This window comes from Melospiza melodia, chromosome 1 (genome assembly GCF_035770615.1).
Source record: "Melospiza melodia melodia isolate bMelMel2 chromosome 1, bMelMel2.pri, whole genome shotgun sequence".
Lineage (NCBI taxonomy): Eukaryota > Metazoa > Chordata > Aves > Passeriformes > Passerellidae > Melospiza > Melospiza melodia.
Genome location: NC_086194.1, coordinates 83,611,163 through 83,617,162, shown reverse-complemented (window position 1 = coordinate 83,617,162; position 6,000 = coordinate 83,611,163). Strand labels below are relative to the sequence as shown.

Genomic DNA, 6,000 nt, shown 5'->3' with positions numbered 1-6,000 from the left:
GCTGCCACACTGACAGGGATACCTGGAAGAGCCTGCTCACTGCCACACAGCTGGTCCTCAGGCACCCTCCTGCCTTGCCTGGGGGGAGGCTGATAACAGATATGTGGGTCTGTGAATGGCTTTTGAGTGGGATTGGTGGTGTGTCTGTGTGTTTTACTGCTGCAGAAACCCTTGCTGTTGGACCTCTGTACATTTTCTCCTGGGAACTCTTGCTGTAATGAAAGCTGAGCTGAAGGGCTTGGTTACGTCCTAGGCAATGGCCAGTTTCCAGAGGGGTTTGATGCCAAAGTTCAGATGTTTTTCTTTTCCTTGAAAAACACAGCGCTGACTGGCTTAGGCTAGTTACAAGATGTGAACTTACAGAAACAGGATATGCCAGCAGGGATGACAGCATAAATGTCCCCTTCTCTCTTGTGTCATTAGAACGAGATGCAGCTGCCAGCTCAGGTGCCTGATCCCAGAGCAGGACTGAAACAAAGGAGAAGCCCAGACGAGTTCTTGTTTTCCTTCTAAATAACTTGGTAAGTACTTGGCAAAACCTCTGGGAGTCTCAGTGGTGAAATGTAAAACCTTCCTGTCCCTTTGAGTCCCCAGCCACATCTGAACAAGGATATGTGACTTTCTGAAGGGAGCTGACAGGCTAATTGGGAGGTGCTGCGACCTTCACCCTGCTGCTCTTTGCCAATGTCCATCTTTTTCCCATCACGAGCTGGGAGTGTGGAGAGCCTTGCTTTACAGCCCAGAGGAAGTCTGGAGTGTCAGTGCTGATTAAAAGGGGCAGAGCAGTCTTCCTTGGCAGAAGTCTTGAGGGCCAGTGTAGCTCCAAGCCCAAAATCACCCAGTCTTTAAGCTAAAGAAAACTTTTTGGATGTGCATTATATTTGCTAGAGGGCTTTTTTACTTTCTCTTGTTCGGTGACTGAAATTGGTGTGCTTTTTCTACATCAGCTAAATGTGACATAATGACCAAAGCTAAAAGCTGAAGTTATTTCATGGAGGAGAAAAGGCTGATAGAGAACTTGGCTGTCTCTGAAGTCAGATGGTAACTCCCAGGTGACAAGGCTGTGTTACCCTAAACTCACTAGCAGTCAAACAACTAGAAGACTGCCTCTTTTTTCAAAACCCTCATTTCCCTTCACTTCCCCCTTGCTCAAAAACCCCATTCTCCACCTCTCCTATGGGCTGTGCACTGTGGCACACTGATAAAGGGCTTTTCTCCGTCTCGATCAGCTTCTCACCAACTCCCTCTGTTATCCTGGCTCTCTGAGCCCTATCATTTTTAACTGAGAGACCTTAGATTTCTAAGGCACCTTATTTGCTTTGTTTTAGGAGAGCAGGATGCCCAGCTTTCCATTTCAGTCATCTATCTGTAGGGAACCAGAATTAGCACTTTGCACAAAACTGAAAGGACAGGATCAGCTATGATAGTGGTATGAGTCAACTCTTAGTTGTTATCTTAGCTGTTAGTTGGTAGCCAAGGTGAACAGCTCTGGCTGTAGAAATTGTGTGTGCACATTTGGATACATGGTTCATCTTCAGCCTTCTTTTTTTGACTGGGAAGGAGGTCTAAAATGCCAGCACACAGCTATGACTCTCAGAGAACATAACTCTTGCAGTCATGTACCCTCTGGCTTTTCAGGTGCAACATCACTGGCCTCTCCTAAGCTGAGCTCCCCCTTCTTTCTAATAGAGAGTGGAGCAAGACTTAAAGAAACTGCACTAAATTTCAATATTCATGACTTTTCTCCAGCACTGTTGTGAGGACAGGGATTGCATCCTTTGCTGTGCTCCGCTCTCCTGACCCTGAGGACTGCACACAGCATGCAGGGGAGCAGGATGAGCAGCCAGGGATACCAGAATGAGCCAGTGCTGAGGACTCCAGTAGACTTGCCCCTTTGACTTATTGTTGCCCCTTAAATGTTCACTGGTGCACAAGTAAGCAGGAACCCAAGGAAAGGAGCCATGAAAGCAGCTTTGGAGAGAGCAGGATACCCCTTTCTCTGGCACTGGCACATAATCAGATCCTCTCTGAGGCTTTCCTTTCCGTATTTCTTTTCTGTACCTGAGGTGCAAATGAAAGGCAAACAATATGGGTCAGGTGTGATGGTCTTGGGTAATGAACAGCTGGGAATAATTACCTGCTACCAGGAGGAAGGATGATGGATGGAGGCATGGAGCAGCTGTGTGGCATCTTCAGCTGGCTGCTGTGACAGGAGGGGAATCAGAAATGCCCAGAGAAATTGCTTGGAGGGGCTGTGGGGCTGAGGCAAAACATTAGTGCTAGAAACAGGCTACAGCACCCTGCTGGGGAAACGCTTTCAGGGACATTTCTTATTGCGAGACCCCTGTGCTTCCTTCTGTAAAATTTAATATTAGCCTTGGCTTCCATCAAGGCATACATTTTCCTAATGGGTTGTGGGAAGCCTCTGCTCCACTCTTTTTAGCCTGGAACTGTGAGCTGAGATGTTTCACTGCCTTTCTGTGTAATACATTGCAAGAGCAGAGAATTTTGAGGAGAAAGGGGCAGCAGGCTGAGGTCAGCCTGAGGGTTCACATGGGAACAAATGTCCTTCTAAGGCTCTGGGATGCTGTGCCTGAGGAGGGAGGAATGAGTGGAGCCAGAGAGCCCCTGCTTTCTGGGATAGCAGAGCCAAACTCGCGTGTCACGGGCTGTGTTATATGGCTGGGACAGTTCCTGAAGACACCAGCTTCTCCCCATGGCTATTTCCTACAGCTGGGGCTGGGAGATTGCTGTCACCAAAATGCATGAGAATCTCCTACATAGCCAGGAGGCCAGTGAAGAGCCCAGGAAACTGTTCCCCTTAAATAGTTAAACGGCTGCCTCTCGACAAGCACAATGTCACATTGAATTTGAAACAGGGAACTTTTTATATTTTCCCCCCTGATTGTGCTGGCACCTGGCAGATGCCTGTTTACCACAGGCATCCATACACACAGCAATCAAAGGAAATCAGAGGCACGGATTAGCAACAGCTGCAAGTCATTAGTGGCAGCCATGGGAAAGCACAGCTCTGCACCCCGCTCGGCAATAACCAACGTGAGTATTCCAGAGCGCAGGGGTTACCGCGGGGCACGCCGCGGGCACCGGGGACAGCAAACAATTGCCTCGCTTGTCTCTGGAGATGGCTTCTTCCCTCTCCCCGAGGCAGCAGCAGAGCGCTATCGATGAATCAATCACACTTTATTGGCCCATGAGCGTTAACTCTTTGGGAGGCCGACTGGGAGCTGTCAGAACGGGAGGATGGGGTGTCCACCTGTACAAAATTTCTAGTTATTCTTTGTTTTCTTTGGGCTGACTGCTGGCATCTTTGGCAGTGTCTCAACACAAGTGAGGACTTGGGATCTCCTAGAGTTAATGCTCATTTTACAGGAAGTTTTATTAGAGCAAATGTAAAGCAAAAGCTGACCAAAAGCCTTATTTGTGTATCTGATTTCTTTATTCAATTCATTTTGAACCAGAATAGAGTCCAAATTTTATTTAAAAACTTAATGTTGATTGAAATTTCCATTGCAGATTTAGGCAGCTTGGGTTTCTATTTTGATCAGTCCCCGGAAAAGCTGATTTTACTTCAAAGCATCTCTGACTCTTGGAGGAGCAGGAAGCTGGTGGCCTATTAATAGAGAGCAGAATCCAACATCACTGAGGCACGGCTGATCCCCAGCAGCCCTGACATATTTGGCTCTCTCTGCCCTCCTTTCTCTCTGGCTCAGCACGGCTTTCACCATCACAGGTGCAGTGCCCAAGCTGTGTGTGTGGTTTTGTGGTCCACAAGAAGGACCCGCCTGCCTTGCCCCAGCCAGATGGGAACCCCATCCCTGCCTTGCACTGACCATTGCCATGAGGAGGTGGAAGCATGTGAAGGAGGTGACAGCAAGATGTACAAATGCTGATATCCAGTACTTCAAAATAATACCCCTTGAACTTCTGTTTTTTTTCTCAAGGAGGGGGAATAGGAGGAAAAGGAATGGAATCAAGGAAAGTAGTCACAGAGATTAGGGAAATGGAAATCTGGGGGGACAGAGAAAGACCTTTCTGGAAAGGCATGGTCACCCTGACCCTTGTAGCCCCTGGGTTTCTTTCCAGCTGCCAAAATTTCAGGTACTTTCAGCTTCCCACCTGCATCTCCCAACACAGGCCTTATTTCTTATCTTCAGTCCCAAGCCACACTAATTACAAAGGTTTTGTCAGACCCAGCTTTCTCCAAATCCCTTCTTCATATGTTCTCTCTGCTGTTACTAGAAAAGCTGAATTTGGTTTCCCCACAGATAACATAATTTACATGGAGGCAAAAATGGGATTTAGCCTTGTCTTCCAAGGCCTCTTAAGATGGTTCTGAAAACAGTAAGAAACATGCAAATAGAGCATTAAAGGTAACAAAGGGAAGTATAATTTTAAGGCAAAATAAAAGTGAATAGTCTCAAAAGACCAAGCATTGCAAATACTTGCATCTTTTAGAGCAAAGGTAAAACCAAGGAGAAAAGAGGGTGAGGGCATGTTAGCTCCAACATTCCCTCAGTTCTGCAGCTGTTTCCATTGGAACACTACTTTAGGATCACAAAAGTCTACAGAGAGCAAGACAGGTATTTGTAAAGGAGCTTCGTTGCTACAAGGTGCAGAATGTGAGGTGGTTTTCTGTGTGGTGCCTGAAGGAAGTAGACCAGCTCTGGGAAAAGTCCTAGGTAAGTGCTTGTTTTTAAAAGATTCACTGATTTTCTCTAAAGTTTTGTGAAATGTTAAAAGAGTGCTCTCCTCCTTCATACTTTTGCTAAAATGGTGAGTAAAGGAAGATGCATATTTCTGAAGAACTATTTCTAGAGGTTTTTTTTCTCAGTAGGAGACACTGTTTCCTGCATGTTTTTCTGTCCTATCTTTAACTTAGGAGTTAGTGTTTTACTTGCTGAGTTACAAATCATGCTGGATTTTGTTTTGGTACTTTAAAGTAAGACTATGGCTCCTCCTGTGCTTCAGCTCAATGTAGTCTCAGTGGCTGGTGCTCAAAGTACAGTGTGCTGTGTGCATTTGTGGTGCTCAGGTGTTCTGGGCTCTTCTTCACCTTTGAAATTCATAATGCAGTTCCTTCTGTTCCAGCTAGATGTGTTAATCCAGACATTTGCTTGCTAATGTTCTGAGAATGGTGGGTGATAACTTGTACCCACACTGTGAAAGGGAATTTGTTGTCACAACTGGGAAATAGTCATATAAGTATTATGCCTTCAGAGAAATTAACTTCCTATCTTCTTGATATTCCTTTTTTCTTTTCTTTTTTTCCCCTGCCTATAACTGTCAAGTTTGTGTTGAACGGACCATAGTCCATCTCTGAACTCTTAGTAGAATCAGTGCTGATATGCAAAGAAAATCTGAGGGAAGGTCAGCAAAATGATGAGGGTGTTAGAAACTATCTGTTTATGAAGTAAATCTAAAGAGGTTTGTGCATTTCAGTGGATCAGAAACAGACTGAGGGACAACTTGAACGTTCCATATAATTATCTATATTTGGAAGACGTAGACACCTTTTCCAGAACTATTTTTCTGTGAAAGAGCTGCTGTCTAGTCCCTGCCAGTTCCCTGAGTTTAATCTTGGTAAGAGAGATGGTGTTGCAGGTATTTGAGTAGTGCAAATAGAGGAGCAGCTCAGCAGAGGAGAGCTTCACTTGCAGCTTTAAAAGGAAAAAAAAAAAAAAAAAGAAATTTTATTTGTTTGGTGTATTTTTTTTAACAATAAGATTATATGTGAAGTCAGCAACTACTTCTTGGTACAAGGATCCCTTCATTCACCCGTGTCTTTGAGGATATTCAGGAAAGAAGGGTTTTTTTCATGGGGTAGAGTGCTATGTCCTGTTGGGCCACACCCTATAGAACGGATGTCAAACTTTATTCTTACTTGCTAGTAAGGAGTTTTCCAAGCTTGGGGAATTTGATCTCCTGTTTTTTAGCTCTTATCTTTCTCTGAAATATCATGGTCGGCAGAGCTCTGGATAG

General features: G+C 45.2%; 1 long non-coding RNA gene across 1 annotated transcript in view; it reads left to right on the top strand.

Moving 5' to 3' along the window:
* The first annotated feature begins 372 nt into the window (after positions 1-372).
* LOC134420129 (uncharacterized) overlaps positions 373-6,000 on the top strand; it is a 95,117-nt gene continuing 89,489 nt past the window's right edge. Inside the window, exon 1 of the long non-coding RNA XR_010028255.1 lies at positions 373-521. This is a non-coding gene — a long non-coding RNA (uncharacterized LOC134420129). The remainder of the gene's footprint in view (positions 522-6,000) is intronic.